The following is a 12,207-nucleotide window of genomic DNA, read 5'->3' as shown; positions in this document are numbered from 1 at the left end:
TGATCATCTTTTACAGTTTATTCTAACAAATTACACTCATTTCACTGTTCTTGAATTAAATCTGGTTATTTTTCATATCATTTCTCTCAGAAATGATTCATTTTCAGATTTTTTTAAGACTTGATTATGATGAGACTCACATCAAGAAATGTATAAGATCAAATTAAATGAGACTAAATGTGAAATTCATAGTCCCGCCGGTCAGTTCAATCACACACAGTTTCTCTTTATATTAGATTATCAATGCAGAGAAAGTGATAGAGTTCTTAATCTTAAGAAGAACTCTCTTAATTCTCTCATTTTAAAAAAGTAAGTTTAAGATTTAATCAGCTGCTTTTCAATCTCTCTGTGAGAGAGAGTATAATTACTGCTTTAGTTCAGAAAAATTATCTTTATTAATAAACTGTAGCAGTATCTTTATATTACATGAAAATAATCTCAGATTAAGATTAAAAAGCTTGTGATATCAGTCAATGTTATTGTGAATTACTTTATAATTTCTCACTTCTCAGTATACTGGCCGCTGAAATCATGAATTTTACATTTGATTTCATTTAGTCTGGTCTCATACATTTCTTGCTGTGAATCCCGCTGGGACTAATCATTAAAAAAACATGCAAAGTTACTATTGATCAGATCTCAAAATGAGATCATGACTTGAAAAGAATAAGAAAGTGATCTCATTTAATATTATTTAGTCTTATTCTTGGCATAAAGTGACTATTATTAGATATTTTAAAGTTTTTTTCAAACTGGTTTTAATTTTTTAAAAAGTAACACTTGTTAATAATGCTTAAATAAGATTTAAAGTAATTTAAAGTAATAAAAAGAATTTAAATTGAGAAGTGAAAATCATGATCTCATTTGAAAAATGTGATAATAGAAGACAGTAAGTCTCACTGAAACAGTATAAATCTACTATCTAATCTTAAAACTGTGTAATGAGATTAATTATATTAATAATGAGATTATTAAATATTTTGATTCTAATCTCAGACATAGTTACACGGTGAGTCTACTGCTCAGTGATGTAATATCTGTACTTTAACTTACTCTGTAAGAGTGTCTGCTGTGAGAATCTGAAGAGAATTATTATAATCTTCAATATCTATTAATCAATCAGACTGTAGACTGAATAATTTCACATGTAATATAGAAAATAGAGGGAATTTCTCAATTAAATTATTATTAATAACATTGATGTCTGCAGAGTAGATAACAATCTTTTTCTACTTTTATAACAAGTGAGAGCTTCTATCTGCATGAATAGTGACTCTGATGATCTTGATATTTATAGTATATTTCTCATGAAATATGATACACTTATTATGACTATCAATGATACCTCTCACTGTTGATAATATATTATTCACTATAATTATATTATATCTGAGATATCACACTAGATGAAATTCACTCTTCAGATGAAAAAGAGAATTATTATTTATTTTCAGAGTGAGAGATATTGCTATAAATAGATTTAATTCATTTGTATCTGAATTAACTTCTTGAATATATACATGTTAATTGTGTAGCAGAGCAGTCAATAGTACTAAAAGAGTAAGCTTACTATCACTGTATTAACAGGTGATATACTTGCATCTATATCAATACAAACTAAGAGATTGTCTTAGAGAGTATTAATAATAATAATAAGAGAGATGTAGAATAAGTACTACAGTCTGCTAATATATTCTTAAGTACTTATAAGAATATTGCTGACTGTAATAGTATATATATTAATATTAAATATACTCAGATAATTATCTGAGATAGTATCTGTGAATAAGATAGATCTCTCAGTATCTTACTTACTATCTATTTTTTCAACTCACTGTTGAAATTTAGACAGAGATTTAATTTTAATAGATTATTATTATCTTGTCTATAACTCTCTCATTTAACTTAATTTACTAGGTGATTGCTAGTCTCTTCTTTTCTGAAGTAGTAGTCAATGTAATAAGAGCTCTAATATATATAGTACTCTGCTGTGAGTGCTGATAGTTTCTATTTCTCTGTATATCTAATTAGCAGTCTGCTTACTGCAGAGATATTCACAGAGAAACTCACTGTAAAATTTACAGCAGATATAGATGACTTAATAATTTTTATCTATTATCTGATTAAGAGAGTCTGATAAGAGCAGTAATCATTATTTTAATTAAATTATTTAAAGCTTTGTATATATTCACTGAATTGAGTTTTTCAATCAGTTTATGTAAGAAATCCCGCTTCTTGCGGATTCTTTACCTCTATTCCTATCTCTCGCGTAATCAATAGGGCTAGCGGCCCTTGGCTACACACAACTATATAGACTGGAGTTCATGAATACTATTCATAACTCAGCTTGAATGCTATTATATATTTAATCTCTACATTTTATCTTTCTACTGTAAATACTTCTAGTAGTTAACAGTACATATCACATCAAGCTGCAAATATCTGAATAATCATCTGTGAGCACTTATTCTTACATTTCAAGCTCAGTCAGTCAGTAATCACTTATTATGACTGAAAGAACTAGAAACTTATATACTTCAATTTCTGCAAACTCTACTGCAGATACTCAGAAGCAGTTATCTGAATTATAAATAATCTCTGTGAAAGAAGTCTCAGAGAACTCACTAATTACTTATAAGACATCATTCTCTGCATCTGTGATAGAGAAACTCTTTAAATTCATGAATAAATCAATCTCAGTGAAGAACATTCTTAAGTATCTCTCACAGAATTAAGCTATTTTTCTAGAAGAAATGCTTACTATCTGCAAACATTCTTGAACTGAGTCTCTAAACATAATCTTCAGAGATATCTGTGAACTGAAAAGAAACTTTCTTACACTGTGATCACTTAAGGTCACTTATCAAACCACAATCTATAAAAGCTTTTATGAGTTTGTATTTGAAATTAACTCACAAGCCTGACTGTGTAATATGAAAGATGAAGAAGCTGTCATCTATATAATAACAGATCTCTATTACACTGAAGTCAAGAACTGACTGAATTATTTAGAGAATGATTATAAGAGATTTCACTGATCTGTTCTCAAGATCTATCTAGAGAATAAGTTAAGAGACTCTGTGAGTTGAATAGAGAATATCTGAGCTGTAATCATCAATATTAGAAAAAGAGATGAGAAATCTGATAAAGACTACTTACAGTACTTCATAAAATTATAATATAAATTAAGATCTGTGAAAATAGAGCTCTGAAATAAGACCTGAATAATGATATTTACAAAGAAGCTGAATAAAAATATATAGAATAAGCTTATTGAGTAAGACTCTAAGTTCTTAACTCTGAAGAAACTGATGACTCTCATTCATTACTTATAAATCACTGTGAGAGTCAAAGATCTGCAGAGAGTGAATCACTGACCAGCTCTGTAAGAGTCAGAATAACAGAGAACAGATTTGTCAGAAAAAAATAATAAGATACAGAGAGATTTATATCTAACTGCTGAGTACAGAGAGAGAGCTTTGTAAGCTTCTATAAACAGAGTGTATAACAGAGAGATTAAGAAAAAGAGACTCTGTTTTATCTATTCTAAATCAGAATATCTTCACACAAACTGTTCAGATAAATTAAAATAGAAATTTGAAGAGTTATAAACAGAGTTAGTAACAGTCTTCTTAAAAATCTTGAAGCTGACATCTGAATCTGTTACTTCTCTGATGAAAATACTTGCTTATAAGAAGAGACTGCATCACAGTGCTGCTGTTCTACAAGTATGAAAAGTATTAATAAACTCAGAATCTCAGATCACTGTGATGTCTCTAAAGCTCACAGAGTGAATAAGCTGAAAGATGAAGACTGAAAACCTGCTCTTATAATAAGCAGAATATGAGAATGCAGATCTAAGAACTGAGAGACTTATAAGAGTCATCTTTGAATTATAAGATCTCTCTGAAATCTGAAGAAGATTTATAGAAACTGTGATTATTACAGACATTGCAGATAACATGTACTTAAGACTTGTATAACTTCAAAGACATAATTCACACATAGCTGTTCATAAGTCAGGTTTATACTTCTAATCAGTGTTAATAGACTCACTTACAGAGATAGAATCAGTTAATGCTGTAGAGTTAATTAGAGAAGATAAGCTCATCTATATAATGACTTTATAAGTGTCTGAGAATCTCACAGTCATGAAAACTGAGCTTCAGATATCAGAGAAATACTGAAATCTTACAGAGATATTCAGTTCAGTAAAGACAGCTGAGTTACTCTCTCACTGTGAGAAGAATCTGATAATAGATTTAATAGAAGAACAGAAACTCTTCTGAGAATCAATCTATAAGCTCTCTCACTACAAGATAGAGATCTTATGAATCTATGTGAAGAAGAATCTGAAGAATAACTTTATTCAATCTTCACAGATCTCTGCAGAAGCCTCTATAATATTTGTGAAGAAGAAGAATGAAGATCTTAGATTATGTGTAGATTACTGTGATCTGAACTCTAAGATAATAAAGAGCTGCTACTCTCTCTCTCTGATTGAGAATGTAATCAATTATCTCACAGAAGCTGTCATATTCATATAACTGAATGTGATCAATACATATACACAGCTGTAAATATAGTCTAGAAATGAATAAAAGACTGTCTTTAAAACTGTACTGAAATTATTTGAATATTTAGTAATATCTTTTGATCTGACTAATGTCTCTGCGGCATTTCAGTCTTTCATTAATAAAACACTTCATACATATCTGAATATCTTCATGATAATATATCTGAATAATATAATGATGTACTTCATGAAGAAGAAAGAACACACTGAGTATATATAAAGTGTATTGAAGATCTTAGATGAGGCAGAACTGTATATTAAGCTCACAAAGTGTAACTTCAGTGTCTGTCAGATTAATTTTCTAGAATATATAATTATTACAGATGATATTCAGATGAAATCTTCATAAATTGAGACTATTCTATCATGACTAAAGTTAACTAGTATTTATAAGATTCAGATCTTTCTGAGCTTTGTGAATTTCTATAGATAGTTTATCTTTGTATTCACAAGAATCTTCTTAACTCTTACAGATATACTGAAGAGTGAAAATAAGAAGAAATCATTCTAAAAATAAAGAATGAAAAGATTGTTGAAAAGAAAGAACTGTGAGAACTTTCTTATCTCAGAAGCTCACAGAGTCTTTGTAAGATTGAAATAGATATTCACAGACACAGTGATACTATTTCATTTTAATCTCTTACTCTTATTCAGATTAGAGATAGATGTCTTCTTCTTTATAATTTCAGAAATAGTCTTACAACTACAGCTAAATGAGAACTGAGATTCAGTGACCTTTTTCTCACAGAAGATACAACTCACAGAGATCAACTATGACATTTATAATCAGAAGCTTCTTATAATAGTGAAATTCTTTCATCACTGATGTCACTACTTTGAGAGTCTTATAATAGTGATTACTGTTAGAACTGATCATAATAGCTTATAATAGTTTACTTCAATCAAGAAACTCTCACAGCAGCAGATTCACTGAGCTCAGAGACTGAGTGAGTTCTGATTCAAGATAGAACATATCAAGAGAACTAAGAACTCAGTGAATGAATTCTCTCACAGATCAGACTATGTTAAGAAGACTAGAATAACAGATATAGAAAGACTAGAGAAGACAGAAAAGCTTCACAGAATGCTTGAACTGAGTGTTATAAAAAGATTGACTGAAGAGTCTCTCAATTCTCTGTAAGAGAAGAAGAGAAAGAGAGAAAAGAAGTCTGTATAACTACTCTCTATAACACTGAGAGTTAACACTCTGAGAATCTTTACAAGAATTCTTGAAGAGAGTATCTATAATCTGAAGAGTTTGTAAGCTTTGAGAAGTACTGTAGAAGACCTGATATAAGAGAAAACAGAGTATAAGTCTTCATAAGATCTTCTATTCAGATTGTCTGAACTGTAACTGAAGAATGAATATACTCAGTATATTAAGAAACTACTCACAGCAGAAATTAACTCTGTAGAAATAAAGAATTAAAGAGACTTAAATAATCTCTTATAAAGAGAGAACTGAATTTATATACCTGTGAATAAGTTTCTATACATAGAACTTATCAAAAGATATTATAACTCTTCTCTAGTGAGTCATTTTACAGATATTAGAACTTATAAGTTACTTGTCAGGTCACGTGATCTGGCTTACTAATCCCTCCACCATATAACTTTCCACAAAGCTAGCAACCTTTCAATCACACAAGCTTTACACCTTCCACAGGTTATGAGACCCGTTTTGCGCAAAATCGCTGCCAATTCGGGATTCCTTGTCAATATATTCACTATTTGAACTACTGCTTCATTCGATACGCCCATCAGGAGTTAAAATCGTCTTATTCTATCAGTATTGATGTGTTTGAGATCTTGATGATCAATAATACTACTGCTCGCTTAAAAAAGAGGCTTGCAGAAAACGCACCACATTTGCAAAAAAGCAAGAAAAAGAGAACGATATTGGCAAGGATCCAATAAACGAATATCAAGATGGCGGATTCAATACGATCTCGCCCACATACACGTTCGCGATCTCGCGTCCTTTCCACTGGATCAGTTGCAGTTGATGACGATGATGATTCTTCACACTCACACTCTGCCAGTGGACATCCTCCTGGAGCCTTTGAAAGCTCCATTGTCGAAACACCCTCTCGATTCGAAGCTGGTTTGAATACAGCTCCTGACACGGTCAGGCCGGCCCCCCGATCTACTCGACAGCTTGATGAAGCTGGTTCTCTTGATGAGAATATTGGACACCCAGGTGTCTACCGTTCGGGCGAGGCAATATCAGACCAACAGATGGAGCATCTCAAGATGATGCTTGAGATGGACAAGGGGAAGCAAAGAGTCTTAGAACTCGAACTACAACTGGAAAAACTCCGTCAACAGAGATCCTCATCCTCCACAGATCGATCACAGGATGTCAACAATCATCCTGCCACCACATCAACAGCCACATGGAATCCTAATCTCGGTGAAAGGTTGGAATTCAACCTTTATGAACCGGATAGCCGTGTTGGCAAGGCAATCTCCCAATTCAAGGAAGATGTCAAGAATACTGTGAGACCAAACAGTCTGACTGGCACATCCAATTACACCACATGGAGCATCTTCATGAAATCGAAACTGGTTGATGCACAGTGTTGGTATATGATAGAGAAACGACAGACCCAGAACCCTCTACAAAAAGATGATGAATGGGCACCATTCTGGGACGCCAGAAACCGGTGGCTCTACACATTCATCTCGAACTCCTTGGGTGCAAGTGTCAGACCACGTTTCTCCAAATATGATGAAAATCGGATCGCTTATACCCTATGGAATGCGATCGAACAGGAATACTCTGTCCCCAAAACACAGTTACGTCGTGAGGCAGTTCTGGAATTCATGTCTCTTGGTGGCACACAGGTCACCAATCTACACACATTCTTTGATAAGTTCCGGTCCGCCATCACGAAATTGGAGATGTTGGATGCTTCCCCCCCAGATGCACGGATATTTGATACCTTCTACTCAGTTCTACCCAACAATTGGAGGAATTACGTTCAGAAGAAGATAGAGGAGATACAGGATTCCAAATCCACAGCTGTGGTATTGGATGTTGATCTTCTCATGGAGGAAATCCGTTCGCGGCTTGATCCTCCAAAAGATAAAAAGAACCTGCAGAATATAGATTCTGCGGCCAACTCAGCTACAACAGCTACAACAGCTACAACAGCTACAACAGCTACAACAGATACAACGACCACTACATCTACCAATTCTAACAACAATACATCGAATTCGGCCCGTGGAGGCCGAACTGGACGTGGTCGTGGTAGTACTCAAGGGGGCTCCCGAAACCATAAGGGATCGGGAAATCCACCTACATGTCCTGAATGCGAGAGATCTCACTTTGGCACCTGTTGGTTGGCCAATCCAGACAGTGCTCCAGATAATTGGAGGATCTACAACGCTGCAAGGATAAAGGAATTCAAAGAAAAGAAGGAAAAGAATAGTGAGGGTGGAACCCAACTATCCATTACAGATGGATCAGAGACCTATCAGATGGCAAACCTCGCAGAGGTTATCAATGTGCCAGCCTGTTTTGTGGAACCCCACAAGGATCCCTCCAACGGGCGTTTATACATATCAAAAGACGTCATCTTCCAGGAGGACCTCCATCTTGCCGATCCATCGATACCGACTACTCCACACAACCCGAAGGTCCTACTCAATGCGGCCCGTAAGGCGGCTGCGGCGATTCCTTCGGCGACACCAGGCCTACCGACTGCGGCCCGTAAAGAGACTGCAGCGATTCCTGATCCATCAATTGATAATCTATTCATTGATGAGGAAATTCGACCTGAGTGTCCATTATTTCTCGTACCCACTAATAATTGGTGGATTGACTATGATATCTCCGCGAGAATACCTACCCTTTTAGTGCAGAATACACTGAACTCCCCGGAACCCACAGTTGAATCTGATGACCCTCCGACATCTACAAGGGATATCACTATAGTGGGGGAATCAACAGTGGGGGAATCTTCAGTGGGGGACAGTCTTGAAGACCTACCCACCGATCCCGAGATTGCTGCACTCCTGATCCCGAAAAACCTCACGCGCGCCAAAGCTTCCATGGAATGGAAGTATTATTACAAGGCCCGTGTTAAAGAGGTCAACCGTTTGAAATATACGCGTTGGAAAGAGAATATATAAAGAAGATAGAGGGATAGGGGGATAAAAAATGATGTATATCATGACTGGTTTTTCATTACTTCACATTTTCCAGTCATTTTTTGTACCTGTACTTGATTTGAAGGCGAATTTTGTATATAGCATCGTGTATAGTTACTCTGGTGAGTGGGGGTGTCAGGTCACGTGATCTGGCTTACTAATCCCTCCACCATATAACTTTCCACAAAGCTAGCAACCTTTCAATCACACAAGCTTTACACCTTCCACATTACTTATAAGAAAATACTTCTGACTGAAGATATAAGAACTTATAATGAAGATAGTGAATTCTTATACTGTTTATCAGAGTTCACAGATAGTACAGTTCAGATTATATGAAGAACTTACTTCTCTATTCATCTCATAGAAATCTTGAAAACAGCTAGAAATAAATGTTCTATGAGTCTCTCTGAAAGTAAGAATATATATGATGCCTGCTTTGACAGTGTGCTGATGATAGTGAATTACTTTATCAAGATAATACACTTTATACTCATCTACAAGAACTTGAAGTTAAAGAATTTAACTCATATCTTTATTTACAATGTGATTCAATTGCATGAATTGTCTGTGAATATTATCTCAGATAGAGAATTAATCTTCATAGAAGAGTTCTAATCTGATTTGATAACTATACTGAAGATCTTATGAGATCTAAGCATGACTTTTCATCAATAGACAGATGATCAGATAGAATATCTGATAAGTATATTAAAACAGTATCTGTAGTGCTTTATCAATTATAATCAGAATAACTGAGTGTATTAATTATCACTTACAGAGTTTATATACAACAACTTAAAGCATGCTAGCACAGATAAAACTCTCTTTGAGATGCTCACTGAGACTTATTCATGAATAATCTTGATAAACTCATGAGAGTATACTATAGAGTGTAGTGATGCTCATGAACAGACTGAGAGAATTTAGAAGATTCAGAACAAAGTCTGTGAATTCTTGAGAAAGACTCAAGAGTATCAGAAGAGATACTATGACTTCAAGCACATTATAAAGAGTTTTAAGAAAGATGATAGAGTCTGACTAAGTTTAGAAAATATTACTATATAGAGATCTAGTAAGAAGCTGAATCTCTTACAGACAGAGTCTTGTAAGATTATAAAGAAAGTTAGCTTATAATTCTATAGATTGAAACTGTTATCTGAGTTATAGATATACAATGTTTTTCATGTCTCTTTACTTCATAAATATAAGAAATTCTCAGAAGAGAATTCTATGACTTATCACTCTGTCTGCAAAGCACTAGAGAGTGAAAGAGAATATCAGATCAAAGAAATTATTAACTCAGAGAAACAAGATTATAAGCTCTAATTCAAGATTCAGTAGCAAGAGTATTCTGATAAGATGAATAAGTTCACTTAAGAATTATCTGAGCAGATAAGATATCTGTAGAAGCTGAGATATAACTTTTATACTGTGAATTCTGATAAGTCAGAATGATACAGTCTTTACTAAGAATCTGATTATAATAAAGATATTAACACTGTCATTTGCAAATTCTAGTCTATAAGATGATGAGTTTCTGCTGAGATGAACAGTCTGCAGTGTATATAAGAAAAGAAGAAATCATATTCTTATTAAAACTAAAAAACAGAAAACAAACAGAGCTGTAAACACAATTTAGAGATTAATAAAGAAAAAATAAAGAAAATTCACACTTACATTCTTAACACTTATAACACTCAATCTCTTCACAACTATCAATTTTTCTCTTCAAAGAAGCAGAGAGTATCATGCCTGCAGTACAGACAATTGTTATATTTGATATAAAAATTATCAGAAATACACAGACTTCAGAAAAGCTGAACATCAGAGTGTATACAGTTATGACAGAATCTTGAAGACTGACTGTCTGTGTATGTAATCAGATATCTCTTATAAAGCTGTGTTCACTCTCTCAGTTGTGCTGAAGTATTCAGCCTGAAAATAATTAAGATACAGAGAGAGAGCTCATCTGCCCAGGTTAACTTCTGTCACAAATTCATGATATTTATATTATCTTGATTACTCAGATTTTGTGAGTATCTGAGAACTTATCTCTCATTGATAATGAGATTGTGAAAATGCACTGTGATGTGAGAATCATTGATAGAGAATCTAGACATATTTACATATGTCTGATCAGAGATTGTGTGAGTAGAGAAGAAATGATTATAGATCTGCAGAGTTATAGAAGACACTGATAATATCAGAAGCTTTATAAGAACTGTTAGCTAGAATCTATAAGAAATTACTTATAAGAAGACTTACAGTAAAGAGAGAGACTGCACTGCTTAAAGTCAGAGACTGGTCTGAGAAAGACAGAGAGTTGACTGCTGGTCTGAAGATCAGATACAGTGATAATACTGAGAGAGATAAAGACACAGTTGTGAATGACAGCATTCCTGCTTTATCAGTTAGTAAAAAGCAATTAGAGAAGTTGCAGAGACACTCATAAGAAGCTCAGCAGCAGTCAGATATTATTTATAGAGATATTGAAATTGAAAAAATTTTTATTCTTAAGAAGTTCTTGAATCAATATACAGATATTATTAGAAACACTCTCTCTCTATTATCTGAGTGAAAACACTTCATAAATAAATGAGAATACTCACAGTTTATAAGAATGAGAGCTGTTATAGAAAAAGAGAAAAGAAGATGAAGTTTCACAGACAGATCTGAGATATTTATACTACTTTAGAGAGATTTATTTACACTGTGAGTGATTCTGCAGAACAGTCAGATTACTCTAGTAAATAAAAGTAATTATGAATCACAGATCTGAATCTTTCTATATAACTACAAAGAGTGATTGTAGATTATAAATATCTTGATTCTATAATTCTACAGAGTTAGTGAAAGAATGAAAAATTCCTCATAATTCTACAGTATCAAAGAACATTGATTTATGAGAATGAGTGAAAGATTAACTTATAAATACTTCTCTTTAATGAGAATGATCTCATAGAGAGTGATTTATCTGTAAGATGAATCTATGTGATGATCACATAAGAATCTTATAAAAATAATTAAGAGTTAACTAAAACTCTTCTATATGAAAGATGTAAGATGAATCTGTATGATAGTCAGAGAAGAATCTGTAAACTATAAAGAATCTCACAGAATAAGAAACTGAGTGACAGACTCTTTTCTCTTTATAATAATAAGGATTTTTCCTCACTGAGATTTTTTATAGATGTGAAGGATTTTTAGTGAGTATCACTACAGTACTGAGCTGATTTTATGAAGTCACTCAGTGAAAGACTTCATGAATGAAGCCTTAGAGAGAGAGAGATATATAAGAAATCTCACTTCTTATGAATTCTTTACCTCTATTTCTATCTCTCATATAATTAATAGGGCTAGCAGCCCTTGACTACACACAACTATATAGGCTGGAGTTCGCGAATACTATTTATAACTCAGCTTGAATGCTATTATATATTTCATCTCTACATTTCATCTTTCTATCACAA

The sequence above is a fragment of the Blastomyces dermatitidis genome (assembly GCF_000003525.1).
Source record: "Blastomyces dermatitidis ER-3 genomic scaffold supercont1.4, whole genome shotgun sequence".
NCBI lineage: Eukaryota > Fungi > Ascomycota > Eurotiomycetes > Onygenales > Ajellomycetaceae > Blastomyces > Blastomyces dermatitidis.
This window is presented reverse-complemented; position numbering follows the sequence as displayed.